This window comes from Manis pentadactyla, chromosome 9 (assembly GCF_030020395.1).
Source record: "Manis pentadactyla isolate mManPen7 chromosome 9, mManPen7.hap1, whole genome shotgun sequence".
Taxonomy (NCBI): Eukaryota; Metazoa; Chordata; class Mammalia; order Pholidota; family Manidae; genus Manis; species Manis pentadactyla.
This window is the reverse complement of record NC_080027.1, coordinates 46,548,655-46,570,751: the sequence shown is the minus strand read 5'-3', so window position 1 is coordinate 46,570,751 and position 22,097 is coordinate 46,548,655. Positions and strand designations below refer to the sequence as shown.

General features: G+C 41.2%; 1 pseudogene; it reads left to right on the top strand.

Annotated features, from left to right (window-relative positions):
- Positions 1-115: 115 nt before the first annotated feature.
- Positions 116-3,889, top strand: LOC118914720 (FGFR1 oncogene partner 2 homolog; annotated as a pseudogene).
- The last annotated feature ends 18,208 nt before the right edge of the window (positions 3,890-22,097 follow it).

Genomic DNA, 22,097 nt, shown 5'->3' with positions numbered 1-22,097 from the left:
TCCCTAAGGACCTTCCCTAGATTGGGTTGGCGGTTTGAAAGGCAAACAGTGGATTTGTTGCCTGAGGGAGAGCTCAAGATAGGCCTTTCGGCAACCACATTTCATAGGATATTTAGAGATTCTTAACATATTCTGAGATGTCTTTGGAGAAAGTTGTGAGGAATCCAGATCTCTGCATAAATAACAACTGTTCAATGCCATGTTGGGGGGGATTGGGCTGTTCACTGGCAAAAGGGTCTGTCCGTTTCTCCTTCACAGGGGGCCCAGATCAGCACATCCTAGGAAAGCTATGGGCAAGGAAAGCTCATGCTGGGACAAGATGTACTGGAATGAGTTCCTTGGCCTCTCCCAGAAGGCATCTGCCATGGGCTCACACATAAACATATAGACTCTTCTGTCTATTTCCAAGAACAAGAACTGAGAATAACCACCAGAGTACAGGTTCCAGGGCTGTGAGCCAGTTGGATGCTTCCAGTGAGGGGATGGAGGTTTTGAGGCAGGCTGTCAGTCAGAGGCCACGTGTGAAGGCTAGGCCATGAACCCTTCAGTAGGTGTCACGCAATGCCTCTGCATGTGCTATGTGGTCTGCTAACTACTCATCTGACTCACAAAGTCCTACTAAGCCTTCCAAACAGTCTGCTGGTTTCCTACTTCACCACTCGCGAAGCAGAATTAATTCTTCATCTGTACCCCGTAAGTGTTATGTGAAGAGTGCAATGTCAGCTCAAATACTGCATTGTGAGTGCTCTGTGCATTAGGCTGCAATCTTCTTGTTACATTTATCTCGGTATTTCTAGAGCTTAGTCTCTTGAGATTCACCTAAGGAGGTACTAAGGAATGACAGGGTCCAGTTGAGTGGGACTGAGAGCAGGGGTGTTCAGGAACGCAGGTTCAGGGACAAGATGAGAGCACTGTGGACTAGTGAAGGTGGCAGACAGGAGAACTTCAGTAGGTAGGACTTGGGGAATGTTGAGTGTTGGTAAGAGAAAGGAATCTCAAGTAAGTTTCTGGTTTCTGGCTTGAGAAACTGGTTGGGCTGGTGATGCCATTCAGAAAGTTGAGTTTTAGGTGTCTGTTAGATGTTCATTTGGAGGGGGATATAAAAGTCTCAGGAGAGGTCTGTGCTAGGGATTTGGGAATCACAGCCTAGAGGTGGTAATGAAAGTCATAGAAATCAAAAAGAGATCCATAGTAAGATAATGAGAAGAGACACTGGCTCAGAACAGAAGTGAGGAGCATTTATTAGGTGGGTTAAGGAAAATGAACCAGTAAAAGTAACAAGATGAGGCATGGCCATAGATGGAAGAGTAAAACCAGGAAAGTAGATATTTTAATGTGGAAGGATTAGGGAGTTGTCAGCTCTCAAATGCTGCTGAATGGTCTGTTAAAATGAAAGAAGTCAGAGGGCTGGCAGGAGGCCATCCGGGCAGATTACCCCGGGCAAGGGACGGGGCTGATCCCCGTTGACCCGCAGCCATCACTACGCTGACTATCCCTGCTGGCTTCTGCGTCTGCTCACTGAAGAAGCTGAACAGGCAAGAGGAGTCTTTTCTCTTGGGTGCATAGGTCCCCATTGGCAGAGACTTTGAGTCCTAGTCGCCACAGCCGTTGGCTGCGCGGATTGAGACCAGAGTATTCCTTTAGGAATGAGTTGTACAAATGACAAGGCACTTGCTGATGCTAAAGCTCTTGTTGAGAGATCACGATGATGCCGCAGAGTCTCTCATCGAGCAAACCACAGCTCTCAACAAGCGAGTAGAAGCAATGAAGCAGTATCAGGAAGAAATTCAAGAACTTAATGAAGTTGCAAGACATCGGCCACAGTCCACGTTAGTTATGGGAATCCAGCAAGAAAACAGACAAATCAGAGAACTGCAACAAGAGAACTAAGAGTTATGTACCTCCCTGGAAGAACATCAGTCTGCCTTGGAACTTATAATGAGCAAGTATCGAGAGCAAATGTTCAGATTGCTAATGGCTAGCAAAAAAGATGATCCGGGGATGATAATGAAGTTAAAAGAGCAGCACTCTAAGGAATTATAGGCATATGATGACCAGGTAACAGAAATGGCAGCAGTAATGAGGAAAGCCATTGAAATTGATGACCAACAGGGTTGTGAAGAACAGGAACGAATACTTCAACTTGAACAAGAAAACAAGGGCTTGAGAGAGATCCTTCAGATTACTCGAGAATCATTTTTGAACCTTAGGAAAGATGATGTGTCCAAAAGTTCATCTTTGTCAGCTTTAGTGACCAACAGTGACCTGAGTCTGAGGAAGAGCTAAAGAGCTTCTCGGTCTCAGAGCTTCTTACAAGGCTCCAGACTTTGGTCACTGGGACTGGCCTACTGCAGTGAATGAGTGAACGGGAAAATCAGTCTCAAGCTACCTTTTGTTTTATTTTTTTTCTATGATATGTACAGTGCACTGGCAATGTCATTTTTAAGAGATAGCAACAAAAAAATGAATGGTTAATGGTCAATAAACTTTATTCCATGATAAAATTGAAAAGCAGAAACTCAGCCTTTGTTAAGTGGTAAAGATTCTCACGGTGACTGCTGAGTGTATCAAGAGGTTTCAGCAGTGCTGTCAGCCTTCTGGATGCCGGTGGGATCAACAAGGATATTCCCATAAATGTTTGAGAATTCATAAAATGATCCAGTTGGTCACGGTTTTGTGAATGGAGAATTGTCATACTGTTGTCCTCCCTGTTTGGTGTCCAAGTTAGCAAATAGCTTATATACCATGAGACTTCAGTTTTTAATGATTGTCTGTCTACCTCCCCATTAATTTTTAATTTTTTTCCAAGAAAATTCAGTTCGAAAGGTTGCAGGAATGTTGACATGAACCATAAACAATGGAAGAAATTTAATTTTAGCTAATTTACCATAATTAATACTCACTAACAATTGTCAACAACTTGCTTAAGGATATATGAAATACCATTTCAGGAATGAAGGAGAAGGAATACTACTTTCTAAGAAAGAAGATCTTATAAGAGACTTATTAGTAGGTTAAACTATTCCTTTGAAAGAATAAGTTTGGGTTTAAATCAACAATAAAGATGAGATTTTTCTCTTCTCTGGTTGATCTTTAAGGATATTATGTAGCTCATTTAGCTAGCGAAGGTGAAACGTTGATAGAGCAAGCTAGGTATGGTAACTTCAAAGTAAATTGGGAATTCTTCTGCCTCATACAACCCTTTTTAAAAAGTAAATACTCTTAAATTAAAAAAAAATTTTTTTGATCTTTTCTTAAGCTCCATCCAGTCCATATAACCTGTAAGATTTTTCTTATAATCCTTCAGTTAATGGGGATAAAAATCTATGGGTTTAGAAGTATTTGTTTTGTTTTTTACAGAAAATGTAGTATATAAATTTTTTAAAACAAATCTTAAGTTTGGGTAAATGGGGTTGATTGAATAGGAAAAGGGCAAACGGCCCAGACATTAAATAGATTTCTTTTCTCATTCAGAGGCCTTAATTGATATTTTATAAATAAATGATATTTTTTATTTTTAAACTTTTCTATTGGGTTTTTGGAAAGTATCCCTTAATTGATGGCACATTCAATCATACAGTTTTTATCCCAAGTCAGAATTAAAGAAACTACACAGTTAAAACTAAGTCTGAGGTAATCCATTGAGGCAGCTCTATTATAAAAAATCACTTCATAAATAATTATTTTTATAAAAAGTAAGTTGAGTTAATTTACTCTTGGTTGTCTTACATGGGTATAATTTTTAAGATTCTGGTGTTTAAAGATATTTACTTTGTTACATAGTTAAGTTTTCCATCCTATACTCTTTTTTTTTTGTATCAGAACCTTAAATTTGTGTCTGAGAATAACTACTGCATAAGAACCTATTTTATCAATAAAGATGAGTGATTAAAAAAATATGAGAGAAGTCAAATTGCAGTGGGATGAGGATTGTTAAGGGCCTGTTTGATTTTATATGGTATTATTCATGAATTTGTAGTTAATACCAGTCAGCCCAGTGATTGGTGTGGCTCTCTCTGCCTACTCAGGAATCTAGGTGTAGCTGTGGAAAATGAGTTCTCAGGGATCATCCAGAGTTGGAACCTTGCCATGCAATTAAAATGAAAGTGAGCAAAGGAGTTTCAGACCATTTCTAAATATGTGGTTGCTAGGCTGAACTATGGAGCTTCATAGAGGTAGTAGAGAGAAGACAGGAGCAGGTTGTTGCACAAGCAGTAATTGAATGATTGCTGGGGAATGAGAGGCTGTGGTCAGAAATTGGCATGCTTGAATTCTTAATACAGGAAGCAGAATAGCTCTAGGGGATGGCAAAGCCTAGAGTGTAGCTCCAAGCGTGAGCACCAGAGATGCATGCAAGGGAGGCTGCCTATAGACTGGTCAGTGGATTGAGGGTTCAGGTGTTACGGGGAGAGGTTGTCTGCATGGACTTTGAAGTTCTTCAGGATGATGGTAAAAATTGGTAGGAATGGGTGCCACCCTTTTGAGGGAGGGAATGGATCCAGGAGATCTACAGACAAGGGAAGAAGAGGCTAGATGGCATGAATTTCAGAAGTGCACAAGGTTCACACAGCCTAGGGGCTGGGGAAACTTCCATTCTGGGGGTGATGTGAGGCTTGTAAGTGGAGCTGGCTGCCAGGCAGCCAAGAGAAAATACCCAGACAGTCCTCTTCAGCTTGTCAGGATTCACTGGGGGTTACTGGGGAGATGACTACTGTGGCAGGTTCATGGGGCAGGAGCCTCCTGGGATAACAGAGGCAAGCCACAAATTCCAAGGGAAGTGTTGGAGTAGCAGAGCGTCTCACTATAGGACACACATCACCTTTTATAGCTCCTTGTCTGTGTTCTTTCCCAAATGTTATTTAGATTCCTAGATCTTGATTAATTTTTTCATTTTCTTATCATACTCAGCAGGACAGCTGGGGTCTGCCCTCCTCCCTCTTTTGCTTTCCTCCCTTATTTATAGTATGGATTCTTCCTTTGCCTGTTCTGGCTCCAGCGCACCTAAGTAAATATCTCTCTAGGTCTGGCTCAGGCCCCGGCTCCCCCAAACTCAGTGGCTCGGACAAACTCAGCTTCAGGACAAGCTCTTGTTCAAGTGATGCCTGAACTTTAGTGTCTAATGTTGAGAGTGTAGACTGAAGAGGAAACAATGTATATTCCCTTAAGAAATAACAGCATGAACCATAATGTTGTTCAAGTAATTGTACATTAATGATATCAAAATAAAAAAAAAAGAACAGCATGACAGCTGCTTCAGGAACAACTTGAGAACAGATTGGAGAAGCGGCAAGAGTAGTAAGAGGTAAGTGGGAGTCGGGGAGAGTGGGAGTTGCTCGACTGTGAAAGCCTCCTCATGTTAGAATTACCTGAAGGCATGTTAGAATGCAGATTACTAAGCCCTTCCCCGGTTTCTGATTCAGAAAATTAGAGTAGGGTTTGAGAAGTTCTTCCTTTGTTGCTTTGATTTTTCTCAGTGAAGCAGGAAGCAGACTTAAGGGTTGACAGCGAGAATAGGGGGAAAGTGGTTGGAATTTTGAGACAAGGAGAATGAGCATCATTTAAAGAGAGTGAAAGAGGGAATGAATGAATAAGGGATATTAGTGTGCTTGCTGGTAGTATAATAGCACATTTAAGGTTCAAGGTCAGAAAGCAGACAGGGTGGGAAGAGACCAGGCAAGGCTGCCTTGTGGAGAGCTTGTTACTGTGAAACAGACTACAGCTGGGCTGTCAAACCCACCTCTCCTTTGCGGGGGCTGGTTTCTGCCGTCTCCCTCCAGTCTAACTGGGGATCCAGTGGGACCATTTGGGAGACTCGAAGTATTTATTCCTGCAGCCAAGAAATGCTGAGCCTGGAAGCTGACTCCTGCCCTGGAAATGAAGCGGGCAAGCAGAGGCTCACGGTTCTGGTGGCGGCCCCAGGGAAGTGCTACTGCTCTGCACTGGCCTGGCCTGCATCCCCAGCTGTGCAGGAGTGTGCCCTGTGCGCCTTTTGGAAGAGGGAAGCATGGGGTGGTCTTGGGTCATGTCCCACAGGACTGTTTGAAGAGGCAAGGAGAGCTCAGCCCAAAGAAGCTAGAAGCATACCACATGGGCTGAGGAGGGAGTTTCCAGAGGCCACCCTGAATAAAGCACCCCCAGAGTCAAGGAAGCTGCAGAAAGGGACAGTAGGGATGCCCCCCTGCAGGGCCTGTGAGGCACAGAACTGCCCAGCCAAGCAAGAACTGTCCCATTCCCTTACTTCTCTGCAGTTAGGCCCCTGGCCCCCTCAGCTGTGAGGGGGAGACAGAGCAGAGCAGGCAATCATTCTGCCTCCCCGCTGCAGGCCACTTGACTTAACTAGAGACAGAACTGGGAGGGGAAATAGTGAAAGCTGTGGTGGTACAGATTATTTACTGATAAATAGAACTAGACATTCTAATTACTCATGATTATGTTTGTACCTTAAACTGATCATAAGACTATGAACTAAGAATGAGCTGAAGTCACAGGCTTGCTACAGCTTTTCTCCACAGCAGGGCAAGAGTACCACCAAAAGAAAAAAGTGTGGGGAGGTGGTGAGGACCAAGAATAAGATTGGGTTTGGATAGCAGCCTGGGCCTCGCGATTGCTGAGCATCCCTTCACGAGGTTATTGCCTCTGCACTCGTCTGTGTGCTTCAGCTTTTGTTCCTGTGACGCAGCCCTAAGGGGACACAGGTCCCAAAGAAACAACACCATCTTGACAGAGACACAGCTCAGCTCCAGACTCTCAGCCATTTATGTAATTGCACAAAGCCCTTTCACAGCTTTTCACAGACACCTGTAATTAGAGGTTTTTATCCCCAGGTCATCCTCTTTCCCAGGTGTCTTCTCAGACTGGCCACCTGGTTCTGGGATATTCAACTACTTGCAGTAACCACCTTACTGGGCTAATTGCTTCCGCTCCTGTCCCCAAAGGCGATTTATTTTCCCTGCAGCCAAGTGATCTTTTTAAAATGTAAATCAGATAGGTCGCTTCTCTGCTTAAAATCCTTCAGTGAATTCTCACTGCTCTGAGAACAAAAAACGGCCCTGTGTGCTCTTGCCAGGTCTCCCTCCAACTGCATCTTAACCCACTCCTTCCTTGAGAAGCTCTAGCCACACAGCTTTCCTTTCGTTCCTCACTAGCCCAAGCCATTGCTACTTCTGGGTCTTTTTACCTGCTGCTCCATCTCCCTAGAATACTCTTCCCTGATGAGCTCATTTTCATCTTCCAGATCTTTACACTAACACCTTTTTTTCTGTGGAAGAAACTTTCTAGATGCTCACCAAAATGTCCTTTTCCTAGACACACAGTTAAACTACATTTGCCAGCTCCTTACAGCAAGGCAGGCAGTTAGTGGTCCTCACCAGTGGGAAGTGGGTGGAGGCGATGACTCACCACCAGACCAAGCAGTTATGTGTTATGTGTAGATGCGCCGTCTCCCTATTCTCCCACCCACTCCTGCCCTCCACGATGACCTTGAAGCACATATTTTGAAAATGGTGGAGTCAAAGCATCAAAGAAGTCTAGATACCTGAGTGACTGCTTAAAGGAAAGCTGCTTTACCAAGAACATCCACATTGGACTTTGAACAAGTAATAAACCTCTATTGCATTAAGGTAGCAAGCTTTGGAAATAGCAGTTAGCATTATATACTCTGACTAATATATCTTCTCTGGGCCTCCTGTCCACATTACTCTTGATCACTAAACCCCTTTTGTTTCCTTCAGGGTGCGTCAAGCATTTCATTATCTTAGCAGATGTAGGTCAACACTTGCCACCTGTCCCATGACTTTGAAGCTTAATTGAGGGAAAAATGCTCACATGAGGAAGTTGAGATACTCATTTTATCAGTTACATTTTGATAGAAAAATAATTGGATGTCTTAAGACACTCAAGAATGTCTTAAACAAATTAGATTCTTCTTTTCATATCACTAGAAAGTAGGTGGCTGTTTGTACTGGTTCAGAAACTCAAGATATTAGCAATTGAGTCTCTGTGATTCTTTTAGTCTCTTAATTTTCTTGGTCACAAGATGATGTGTTCTTGAATAAGCAGGGACAACTATTTACTATTACACTTTCTTGGAGTCTTGCTGATTGCTGCAGCCCCTGTCTTACTGGCCCCACTTGAAGGGTCCTCCTACATTGTTAATACTCTGGTGAAGATATGTCCTGTGATTCCCTATAACACACCTGAGACCAAACTAAAATATTAACACTTAAAGTATATTCTTTGCTTCCCTTCCCACACCTCAGTGGGATGTCAGCAACTCATCCAATTCAAAGCTGTTCTTCCAGCTCCCGGGGTAGAGGAACATGGTCTGTTTCTTCCACTCATTCTTTACCTCCTCTCTAACTTCCAGGGTTGGGGTAAGGAGAGGGGGTATTAGAGAAAAAAGGCTAAACTTTACTGTAGCTCCTTCAATGTGCTCCACTAAGAGGAGTTTAAATGTTGGCTGTTGTGTGGGGTTTGGGGGCTCTTTGGAGCCCCCCCATGGGGACTTGTGCACTAACAGGCTCTGGTTCCTTTCTTATGATACCCAGCACACTCCCCCTCTGCTCCACAGCTTCCCGGTCCCCAGCCCTGTCAGTGTATCCACAGCCTCCTAGTGCTGACATCTCACCCTCGCAGGTGGCCCTCATGTGAGAGGTCCTAACAAACCCCTCTAGACCTGTTACCTTTCAAGGAGCCCAGGGGAGTCATTCATGTCTCTCCTGCCTTACAGTGGAGGTGCAGCCCCACCAGCAGCTGACCGCTTTCCCCTTGCCCTGCCCCGGTCAGCCCAACCTAGACTTCTCCACCTGAGAAGTAAGCACCCGTCTATACATATATGGCTCCAAACCCCACAAGTTATTCTCCCAAGAAGCCTCTGCTTCATACTCCACCCCAGTGGCTATGTGGCCCTGGATCTCTAGGTTCCTGAGCATTGCAAGCCCCTAGCCAGAGAATGTAACCTAAATGAATATAACATCTCTCCCTCTCATGGGAACTCAGAAAGACCAGAAATGGTTCTGTTGGAGCCTTCCTCGCTGAATTTAGGATGGAGGGAACAGCACTGCTCTTCCTTTCAGGGAGGAGTTCTCTTTATTCCTAAAAATTCCCATCAGTGAACTAACTGCATGTACAACAGAAAGGTTGGTGGTCTCTGGATCAGCTTTACTATCGTATGTGGATCTATCTAGCACCTTTATTTAGAATGTGTTGGTACCTGTTACTTATTGTCTTCAGTTTTGGTGTATTATCCAAAGATCTTAGACAACTGAAAAGCTCATTTAACATCCTCTTACTTTTATAAGTATTTTTGTATAATGCGAACTGTTCATTCGTGCATGCTCGCACTTATTTATGTAGAGTATTGTTGACAAATCTTGTATTATTTCTTACTTTTTTACCCTCACTTGCTCAACTGTGTTTTTAATACCCATCCGTATATCAGGTAGGACCCCGTCAGGAGAAGAGAAACCACACTAAGCATTTCAAGTAGAGGGTGTTTAATGCAGAGAATTGATCACAAATGTTTGAAGGCTGAAAGAGTAGAAACTGCTGATGTAATTCAAAACCTAATAACTAGAGAAATCAAGTAACATCCCAAGGCCTGGGGAAACAAAGGGGAAGTGGTGTGATTACCAGAAACTAGGAGCTCAGAGAAGGGGCTCCTTTTGATGATAACTCGGAACTTTGTGAGGGGAACTCCCTGCACATCCTGGTGTCTGGACCTCTGAGGAGGGTGCGACTACCTGCTGCTGCTAAAAATCTCTGGCAAGTGTGGCAGAGCAGTGGTTAGAGTAATAGAACAGCAAGTGGACAACAGGAATGAAAACCCTCTTCCCATCCTTCACTTTCAGTTTCCCTTGAGGACGTCCCATGAGCAGAACTGAGTGGGGAACCAGCTGGCCGTGGATTCCGGGAAATGTACTTTGCAGGGTCCCAGCTGCAGCAGTGTGACCAGTGTGCGTGTGTGTGTGTGCGCGCATGTGGTACAGGGAAGGCGGTTGGAGTGGGAGGTTACATTCTCAGGGGAGATACGGAGAGGCTAGGAGCCAAAAGAAAATAGGTGAATGAGCAGCATGGCATCCAGTTTGTTGCCTCTCAGCCGGGGAGTATCCATAGTTTGCAGCCACCATAGGAAACGTATCACTTTACCTGGTGCTCAAATTCTTCACTACCTGGAGAAGTTCAAATTCTTGCTGCTAGGGTTCTGAGTACAGAGTAAGTCCCACCAGTTCCATGTGCTCATTTGAGATCTGAGAGGTCAAGGTCACCTTCCTGCTGCCTGGCTGTGGCTGTTGCTGCAGGAAAGCCGGTTTTTGTAGATGTTGGGCTTTCTGCATCAGCATCCCCACAGAAGCCAAGGACAAATGAGGATGCCTACTGTAATGGCCAAAGTTCAACATAAGGACTGAAGATTCAACAGGTAAAATACATCTACTTTGTGACAGTACAGGTTTGGCTATAATAAACCGTGATTAAGAAGAAAAATTATTGGAAAGATAGAAACAAGAAACTCACAGAACTCAGGGAAACCCAGAGGATGAGGCTTAGAAAACTGGGACTGAGGGAGGAAGAACAGCTGCAGAAACTAAGGTTGCACTTTAGAGTCGGTCTAGTTAGGATGGCACTTCTGGCACCATGGCTGCTGGACTTCCCGCTCTTTCATTGGTACACAGATTGATGCTAAGAATTGACTTGATTCTTCTCCTAAATTCACAGCACTATAATAGGAGTGGTCCATGAAAGGCGCTTCTGCTCTGTTATTTTGTTTCCTTTGTTCCTGATTTTCTCTTCTGTTCCTCTTATACCCCCCAGTGTGTTTGCTGTGTATTCCTCGACACGTGTGTATCTTTCACAGAATATATGGTGGTTGTGCAGAGACGTGCTAGCTGTTCCTCACATTTTCTTCCTGGAAATCAGCTGGGCTCATTCCCAGCCAGCTTCATTATACTTACGTGTGGCCATGTGATTGTATCTAACCAATTGGATAATAGTGGAACTAATGTGTGCCATTACTTCCAGACATGGGTTCTTATTTGTCCCATGCATAGTTCCACATGTCATTTCTACTTTGGCCAACTTGATGCATTTGTTGCATGAGACCTTGAAAGTTACACGTTGAAGATGATGGAATAAAAAAATGGAGGGATCCTAGATCCTGAACATCACTTAGAGGAGAGCCACCCACCAGTAGGAACACCTGTTTTGGACTTCATGTGAGTGAGAAATAAATCTCCATATTACAAACATTATATATTTGAGCGTTTGTTGTTATAGCAATGAATAATCTTTTTATATCCCTTTTAATTGAGCAAATTAAAAAAGTAATATACACATCCATACAAACGAGTAAAACAAAAATGTTCAGTCCGGTGGTTTATCATAAGGCCAATACCCATCTAATTACCACCCCAATTAAGAAACAAAAAGCCATCTGCATCTAAAAGCCTCTGTTATGCCACCTCCTAAACATTAACAATGCCCTCTACAAAGTTACTGTCACCCTGACTTTCCTGACATTAATTTCCTTGCTTTTCTTTATAGTCTTACTAGTTAAGCATTGTGATACTGTGAGTTATACTAAAAAAATTGTAAGTCATCCTATTTCTAGCACAGAGCTTCAAAAACCCTTGGAATTCCCTAAGTAATGAGAGCCATCAGGTCAATGTTAATGAGATCACTTTTGAAATGTTGCTAGGTCACCTAAGGATAGGGGCTTGGCAAATTAATTGAACCCAAGGAGGAGGTCTTGGGACCTTTGATCTGTAGTCAGTTGGTCAGAAGCCCAGGTAACAACCTGGACTTGTGGCAGGCAGGCTTCTGCTGTGAGGGAGGGGGGCAGTCCTGTAGTATTGAACCCTTAACCTGTGGAATCTGATGCTATCTCTGGGTGATGGTTTCGGAATTGAGTTGTAGGACTCCCAGATGCTGTCTTCAGAGAATAGCTTATTGTTGGTGTGGGGAACCCTCCTCCCCCACTATGGAATTGGGTGCTCAGAGACCCCTTTTCAAGCACCCACACCTAAATAATAGATATTTCCATGTGTCTGGCTTTATTCACACAACTTCAGGTGTATGGTATTCATCCATGTTGTTGAGTACAGCTGAATTTCATTCATTTTTATTACTGTAGAAATATCCCATTCTGTGAATAAACCCAGTTTTTTAATTGATTCAGTTGTTGATGAACATTTGAGTCATATATCAATGAAAATGGGCTGGGTCATGCAACAGGAAATAAAAATCCAAAATATTAGTGGCATAACCCCACAAAAGGTTAACTTTTACTATTGTTATAGAATGGCAGGGACTCTGCTCATAGTCACTCAAGGACCCAAGCTAGTGAACCTCCACTGAAATACATGCTTCCATGACCACTAGGCTGGAAAAGGGAGCAAGGCTGATTACCCCTTTGCACCAAAAGTCAGCCCAGAGGTGACACATGTCTTTTTATCCCTTGTGTAATAGACCAAACCCAGTTTCATTGCCCCGTATAACTCCATCAATAGTAAGAAAATACATGGTAGTGTACCCAGAAGGAAGAGGAACAGAATGGTTGTGAACTGCCTAATGACCAGTTTGTGATTCCTACAAATAATGCTGCTGCAAACAGTTTTGCAAATGGCCTTTGTGCATGGGCACATGTTCCTGGAGGGAATGTTACTAGGAGAAGAATTGTTTGGTTGTAAAGTATGTATATCCTCAACTTTAGTAGACAATGCCAGACTTTCCAAATTTTTCAATTTCTACTCCCTTCACCAGGGATATGAGAATTCACATGGTACCTCACTTTACTCTATATCTTCAGTCTGGCATTTCTCTGGTGTATGTGTAATGCTGTCATTTGTCTCTACTTTGCACTTCCCTGATTACTAATGGATTGACATTTTCCTGAGTCTGCTGGCTATTTGAAAATACTCTTCTATAACGTGTCTGTTCAAGTCTCTTGCCTATTTTTCCTATTGAATTATCTTTTTCATACTGATTTTTGGACTTCTTTATATATATACTGGATATAACTCCTTTTGGTTATATGTGTTGTATCCGCTCCCATCCTGTGGTTTGCCTTTTCACTTTTTCAAAGGATGTTTATTAATGAATAGTTCTTAATTTTAATATAGTCTAGTGAATCAGTCATTCCTTGATGGTTAATGTTGTGTATACCTAGTTAAGAAGTCATTTCTAACCCCAGTGAAGATACTCTACTAAATTATCTCCTGCAAGTGTTAGTATTTTGCTTTTCATAATTCTACAACCCATGTGCAACTGATTTTTACATATGGTTGAAATAAGAGCCAAGTTTAATGCTATCTCCATCTAGGTACTCAATTAATTTAAAACTGTTCATTGAAAAAAAAATTTTCTCATTACTCTACAGTGCCAAACTTCCATATTTTTCTATATATCTGTGAGTCTCTTTCTGGGCATCCTAACTCATTCCTTGGTCTATGGGTCTATCTTTGTACCAATTCCTCACTGTCTTAATTATAATAACTTTCTACTAAGGCTTAGTATGTGGTACAGCAAGTTCCACACATTTTTCTTCTCTAAAAGGACTGTTGTTTGCTCTTCATTTCCATGATTGTCAAGTTCCCCAAACACCTTGACAGGATTTCCTTATGCTAGATCAGTTTGGGGCAAATTGATATATTTGCAATACTGAGTCTTCCAATTCTGTGGCCTGCCTCTATGCTCCATTTCTTTAACTGCTGTCAATAATGGTTTATAGATTTATGTACAAGGTCTTCCTGCACATCTTTTATTAGATTTATTCCTGGGCATTTACTGGTGTGTGTGTTTTTTAATGACTTGCAACTGGGATCTTTTAAATTTTCATTTTCTGCTTGCTTGTATATAGAATTACAACCAATTGTTGTGTGTTGACCATAGATCAGCACTCTTGCTAAATAACCTGATTCTGATAATTTATCTGTATTCTTTTTTATTTTCTATGTATGTACTCATATCATCTCTGAATATTTTATCAGCTTTATTCTCATCCTTTCCAATTCTATATCATTTATTTTGTTTCCTTGCTTTACCCCACTAGCCAAGAGATCAGTTATGTTCAAGAGAAGCGGTGTTGGTGGAAGTCCTTATCTCATTCTCAGATTCAAAGGAAAAGCTTTCAGTATTTCATTATTGGGTATATTTGCAGTAATTTTCTGATTCATGGTTGTCAGATTAATGATGTGCCTTTCTATTTGCTATTATTTTTATCATGGATTGGATTTCTAATTCTTTCAAATGCTGCTTCTGAATTGAAATGATCATATATTTTGTTTTTATTCTGTCAATTTAGCAAGTAATAGATTCATTTTCATATGTGAAATTAACCTTCAGTTTTTGGAATAAATTAGCTTAGTTGATTGTTATCCTTTTTACACATTGATGAAATCAGTTTGATAATGTTTTGTATAGGACATTTGCATCTATGCTCATGAGTGAACAAAAATGATATTTTCCTATAAATCTTTCTTTTATCATTCAACATGATGCTTTTAATTTATATTCATGTTGCTGTATATACCTATAACTTACTTTTCCCTCATTTTCAAATGTTCTGGCTTCCCATATCACTCATAATATAGTCCAGAGTTCTTACCCTAGCCTATAAGGCCCTGTGTTATCTGGATTCCAGGTCTCTCTCTAACACACACCCTCTTCATTCACACCTTTCCAGTACCTTTCCAAAGTACTCCCTACCTTGCTATTTATTGAATATACTAGGCATGCTCCTGCCTCAGAGCCATTGTACTTATGCCATCTGCCTGGAATATTATTTCCACAGATGTCTACATGACTCCACTACCATACTTTATTCAGGTCTCTGTTCAAATGTCAATTTATCAGGTAGTCCCCTTCCCTAGCCATTACTCTCTACTGTCTTTCCATGCTTTTTCTTCAAGGAAAAAAATACTTTATCACCACTTCTAAAATTGTGTATTTATTTATTTGATTATTATATCCCTAGGATCTAGTACATACTTGCATCTTATGTCTCCATTTAGTGTTCCAGCATGTCTACTTAGAAAACATTTAACATAGCCATTTCCCTAGTTAAGGACACTTAGATTATGCAAATCCTTGTGTCACAAGAAATTGGGGGAAGTATTATATACCATGGCCAACTGGAGTTTATTCCAGGAATGCAAAGGCTGGCTCAATAATAGAAAATCAATCAACATAATCCACCACATCTATTTGTTTGTCTGTTTATTTATTTATTTACGTTATCATTGAGTTACAATCTTATGAAGGTTTCACATTTCACATGAACAGCATTGTCATAATACAACATATTTAAAGGCTAAGGAAGAAAATTCATAGGATTACATCAGTTCACACAGAAAAAGTGACAAAACACCTATTCACGATAAAAACTCAGAAAACTAGGAATAGAGGATGACTTCAACTTCATAAATAACATCCATTTCTTTGAAAATCTACAGCTAGCATTATTCTTTTTGTTTTTATTTTATTTTGGTATCATTAATCTACAATTACATGAAGGACATTATGTTCACTAGGCTCCCCCCTTCACCAAGTCCCCCCACATACCCGTTCACAGTCACTGTCCATCAACATAGTAAGATGCTGTAAAATCACTACTTGTCTTCTCTGTGTTGCACAGCCCTTCGCATGCCCCCCCACACTATACATGTTAATCATAATGCCCCCTTCCTTTTTTCCCACCCTTGTCCCTCCCTTCCCAACCATCCTCCCCAGTCCCTTTCCCTTTGGTAACTGTTAGTAATTTCTTGGGTTCTGTGCTTCTGCTGCTGTTTTGTTCCTTCAGTTTTCTTTTGTTCTTATACACCACATATTAGTAAAATCATTTGGTACTTGTCTTTCTCCACCTGGCTTATTTCACTGAGCATAATACCCTCCAGCTCCATCCATGTTGTTGCGAGTGGTAGGATTTGTTTTCTTCTTATGGCTGAGTAATATTCCATTGTGTATATGTACCACATCTTCTTTATCCATTCATCGACTGATGGACACTTAGGATGCTTCCATTTCTTGGCTATTGTAAATAGTGCTGCGATAAACATAGGGGTGCATCTGTCTTTTTCAAACTGGGCTGCTGCATTCTTAGGGTAAATTCCTAGAAGTGGAATTCCTGGGTCAAATGGTATTTCTATTTTGAGCATTCTGAGGAACCTCCATACTGCTTTCCACAATGGTTGAACTAATTTACATTCCCACCAGCAGTGTAGGAGGGTTCCCCTTTCCCCACAACCACGCCAACATTTGTTGTTGTTTGTCTTTTGGATGGTAGCCATCCTTACTGGTGTGAGATGATATCTCATTGTGGTTTTAATTTGCATTTCTCTGATGACAAGCGATGTGGAGCATCTTTTCATGTGTCTGTTGGCCATCTAAATTTCTTCTTTAGAGAACTGTCTGCTTAGCTCCTCTGCCCATTTTTTAATTGGATTATTTGCTTTTTGTTTGTTGAGGTGTGTGAGCTCTTTATATATTTTGGATGTCAATCCTTTATCGGATCTGTCATTTATGAATATATTCTCCCATACTGTAGGATGCCTTTTTGTTCTATTGATGGTGTCCTTTGCTGTACAGAAGCTTTTCAGCTTGATATAGTCCCATTTGTTCATTTTTGCTTTTGTTTCCCTTGCCCAGGGAGATATGTTCAAGAAGAGGTCACTCATGTTTATGTCTAAGAGATTTTTGCCTATGTTTTTTTCTAAGAGTTTTATGGTTTCATGACTTACATTCAAGTCTTTGATCCATTTCAAATTTATGTTTGTGTGTGGGGTTAGACAGTGATCCAGTTTTATTCTCTTACATGTAGCTGTCCAGTTTTGCCAGCACCATCTGTTGAAGAGACTGTCATTTCCCCATTGTATGTCCATGGCCCCTTTATCAAATATTAGTTGACCATATATGTTTGGGTTAATGTTTGGAGTCTCTATTCTGTTCCATTGGTCTGTGGCTCTGTTCTTGTGCCAGTACCAAATTGTCTTGATTACTGTGGCTTTGTAGTAGAGCTTGAGGTTGGGGAGTGAGATACCCCCCCTACTTTATTCTTCCTTCTCAGGATTGCTTTAGCTATTCAGGGTCTTTGGTGTTTCCATATGAATTTTTGAACTATTTGTTCCAGTTCATTGAAGAATGCTGTTGGTAGTTTGATAGGGATTGCATCGAATCTGTATATTGCTTTGGGCAGGATGGCCATTTTGATGATATTAATTCTTCCTAGTCAGGAGCATGGGATGAGTTTCCATTTGTTAGTGACCTCTTTAATTTCTCTTAAGAGTGTCTTATAGTTTTCAGGGTATAAGTCTTTCACTTCCTTGTTTAGGTTTGTTCCTAGGTATTTTATTCTTTTTGATGCTATTGTGAATGGAATTTTCTTCCTGATTTCTCTTTCTATTAGTTTATTGTTAGTGTATAGGAAAGCCACAGATTTCTGTGTGTTAATTTTGTATCCTGCAACTTTGCTGAATTCCAATATTAGCTCTATTAGTTTCGGAGTGGAGTCTTTAGGGTTTTTTATGTACAATATCATGTCATCTGCAAATAGTGACAGTTTAACTTCTTCTTTACCAATCTGGATTCCTTGTATTTCTTTGTTTTGTCTAATTGCCATGGCTAGGACCTCCAGTACTATGTTGAATAACAGTGGGGAAAGTGGGCATCCCTGTCTTGTTCCCTATCGCAGAGGAAAAGCTTTCAGCTTCTCGCTGTTCAGTATGATGTCGGCTGTGGGTTTATCATATATGGCCTTTATTCTGTTGAGGTACTTGCCCTCTATACACATTTTGTTGAGAGTTTTTATCATGAATGGATGTTGAATTTTGTCGAATGCTTTTTCAGCATCTATGGAGATAATCATGTGGTTTTTGTCCTTCTTTTTGTTGATGTGGTGGATGATGTTGATGGATTTTCAAATGTTGTACCATCCTTGCATCCCTGGGATGAATTGCACTTTGTCATGGTGTATGATCCTTTTGATGTATTTTTGAATTCGGTTTGCTAATATTTTGTTGAGTATTTTTGCATCTACGTTCATCAGGGATACTGGTCTGTAGTTTTCTTTTTTGGTGGGGTCTTTGCCTGGTTTTGGCATTAGGGTGATGTTGGCTTCATAGAATGAGTTTGGGAGTATTCCCTCCTCTTCTATTCTTTGGAAAACTTTAAGGAGAATGGGTATTATGTCTTCTCTGTATGTCTGATAAAATTCCGAGGTAAATCCATTTGGCCCGGGGTTTTTGTTCTTTGGTAGTTTTTTCATTACCGCTTCAATTTCGTTGCTGGTAATTGGTCTGTTTAGATTTTCTGTTTCTTTCTGGGTCAGTCTTGGAAGGTTGTTGTATTTTTCTAGGAAGTTGTCCATTTCTCCTAGGTTTCCCAGCTTGTTAGCATATAGGTTTTCATAGCATTCTCTAATAATTCTTTGTATTTCTGTGGGGTCCGTCGTGATTTTTCCTTTCTCGTTTCTGATTCTGTTGATGTGTGTTGACTCTCTTTTCCTCTTAATAAGTCTGGCTAGAGACTTATCTATTTTGTTTATTTTCTCAAAGAACCAGCTCTTGGTTTCATTGATTTTTGCTATTGTTTTATTCTTCTCTATTATGTTTATTTCTTCTCTGATCTTTACTATGTCCCTCCTTCTGCTGACCTTAGGCCTCAATTGTTCTTCTTTTTCCAATTTCGATAATTGTGACATTAGACCATTCATTTGGGATTGTTCTTCCTTCTTTAAATATGCCTGGATTGCTATATATTTTCCTCTTAAGACTGCTTTTGCTGTGTCCCACAGTAATTGGGGCTTTGTGTTGTTGTCATTTGTTTCCATATATTGCTGGATCTCCATTTTAATTTGGTCATTGATCCGTTGATTATTTAGGAGCATGTTGTTAAACCTCCATGTGTTTGTGAGCCTTTTTGCTTTCTTTGTACAATTTATTTCTAGTTTTATACCTTTGTGGTCTGAAAAGTTGGTTGGTAGGATTTCAATCTTTTGGAATTTACTGAGGCTCTTTTTGTGGCCTAGTATGTGGTCTATTCTGGAGAATGTTCCATGTGCAGTTGAGAAGAAAGTGTATCCTGTTGCTTTTAGATGTAGAGTTCTATAGATGTCTAATAGGTCCATCTGTTCTGCTGTGTTGTTCAGTGCCTCTGTGTCCTTACTTATTTTCTGTCTGGTGGATCTGTCCTTTGGAGTGAGTGGTGTGTTGAAGTCTCCCAGAATGAATGCATTGCATTCTATTTCCTCCTTTAGTTCTGTTAATATTTGTTTCAGGTATGTTGGTGCTCCTGTATTGGGTGCATATATATTTATAATGGTTATATCCTCTTGATGGACTGAGCCCTTTATCATTATGTAATGTCCTTCTTTGTCTTTTGTTACTTTCTTTATTTTGAAGTCTGTTTTGTCTGATACCAGAATTGCCACACCTGCTTTCTTCTCTCTGTTGTTTGCTTGAAATATCTTTTTCCAACCCTTGACTTTAAGTCTGTGCGTGTCTTTGGGTTTGAGGTGAGTCTCTTGTAAGCAGCATATGGATGGATCTTGCTTTTTTATCCATTCTATTACTCTGTGTCTTTTGATTGGTGCACTCAGTCCATTTACATTTAGGGTGATTATTGAAAGGTATGAATTTATTGCCATTGCAGGCTTTAAGTTTGTGGTTACCAAAGGTTTAGGGTTAGCTTCTTTACTATCTTACTGTCTAACTTAACTCGCTTGTTGAGCTATTATAAACACGGTCTGATGATTCTTTATTTCTCTCCCTTCTTATTCCTCCTCCTCCCTTCTTCATATGTTGGGTGTTTTGTTGTGTGCTCTTTTTAGGAGTGCTCCCATCTAGAGCAGTCCCTGTAAGATGCCCTATAGAGGTGGTTTGTGGGAGGCAAATTCCCTCAACTTTTGCTTGTCTGGGAATTCTTTAATCCCTCCTTCATATTTAAATGATAATCATGCTGGATACAGTAGTCTTGGTTTGAGACCCTTCTGTTTCATTGCATTAAGTATATCATGCCATTCTCTTCTGGCCTGTAGGGTTTCTGTTGAGGAGTCTGATGATAGCCTGATGGGTTTTCCTTTGTAGGTGACCTTTTTTCTGTCTCTGGCTGCCTTTAATAGTCTGTCCTTGTCTTTGATCTTTGCCATTTTAAGTATTATGTGTCTTGGTGTTGCCCTCCTTGGATCCCTTGTCATGGGAGTTCTGTGTACCTCTGTGGTCTGAGAGGCCATTTCCTCCCCTAGTTCGGGGAAGTTTTCAACAATTATTTCTTCAAAGACACTTTCTATCCCTTTTTCTCTCTCTTCTTCTTCTGGTACCCCTATAATGTGGATATTCTTCTGTTTCGATTGGTCACTCAGTTCTCTTAATATTCTTTCATTCTTGCAGTTCCTTTTATCTCTCTGCATCCACTTCTCTGCATTCCTGTTCTCTGTTTTCTAGTCCATTAATGGTCTCTTGCATCTCATCCATTCTGCTTTGAAGTCCTTCCAGAGATTGTTTCATTTTTGTATTCTCCCTCCTTAGTTCTTGCATGTTTCTCTGCAAGTCCATCAGCATGGTTATGAGTTTTGTTTTGAATTCAGGAAGACTGGTTAAATCTATCTCCCCAGGTTCCTTCTCAGGGGAAGATGTAGAAGATGTCGAAGCTGTTTGGGTTAGTCTTGTCTGGATCAAATTTTTTTGCCTTTTCATGTTGATAGGTGCTGTGGTATGCTACTGATGCGTCTGTCAGCTGGGAGAGCCTAGACTTTTTCCACTAGCTTCTGGCCTTTCTTTACTGGGACAACTGAGACACCTAGTGGCTTGTGTTGGGCAATTGTGTGTAGACTGGGTCTCTGTGTCTTGCCCGGCCAGTATGGAGGAAGCTCCCTTAATGTGGGCGTGGCCAGGCTCAGGCTGCTGCTATGCTATGGCGGGGCCCCGGAGGGGTAATGGACGGGGGCTGTTTGGCTGTTTACCGCCTTGAGGGGTCTCAGAGCTGTTGCCCAGGGGGTTAGTGCGCCTGGAGTTCCCTGGAATTTCTAGCTGCTGAACTGTGACCCAGGATGCTTCCGTCCAGTTGTGGGGTCCCTGTCCCTTTAAGACTTTCAAAAAGCACTCACTTTTCTTTGTCCCAGAGGTGCCGGCTGCAGGACCCGCTCACAGGTCTTACTGTCCTCCTTCCCTAGTTTCCAGCACCCCACGCATGCACTGTGTGTCTGCGCTCTGGTGTGGATGGCTGGGGCTGGGTGTTTAGCAGTCCTGGGCTCCCTCTCCCTCCTGCTCTGACTCCTCTTCTCCCGCCAGGAGCTGGTGTGAGGGGCCTCGGGTCCCGCCAGGCTGCAGCTTGTATCTTACCCCTTTCACCAGGCACTGGGTTCTCGCAGGTGTGGATGTAGTCTGGCTGTTGTCCTGTGTCTTCTGGTCTCTCTTTTAGGGATAGTTGTATTTGTTGTATTTTTAAAAATATATATGTTTTTGGGAGGAGATTCCCACTGTTCTGCTCATGCTGCTATCTTGGCTCTGCCTCTAGCATTATTCTTAATGGTGAAAAAAAATGCAGTACTCCCCACCTAAGATAGAAAAGAATAAAGTATTTTCCACTCTTACCACTCTATTCAACATAGTGTTAGAAGTTCTAGCTAATGAAATAAGGTAAGAAGAAATAAAAGACATGCAAATTAGCGAGGAAGAATTAAACTGTCCCTACTTACAAATGACATGTTTATCTGCACAGAACATCCCAAGAAATCTACAAAGAATTCCTAGAGTAAGTGAAGTTCAGTAAGGTTACAAGATATAAGATAAACACACAAAAATTAATTATATTTCTGTACACTAGAAATGAACATAAATACACTGAAATTAAAGATACCATTACTCTTGCTTAAATACTTAGCTGTAAACCTAACACTATGCTTTGCTAAAAACTATACATTGCTGATGAATGAATTGAAAGATCTAAGTAAATGGAGAGACATACCATGTTCACAGATTGCAAAACTTAACATAGTAAAAATGTCATTTGTGTACCCACATGGATACAGAGGTTTAACACAGTTCCTGTGAAAATCCCAGCATGATTTTTTGTAGACATAGACCAGATTATTCTAAAAAGAAGAATATAGT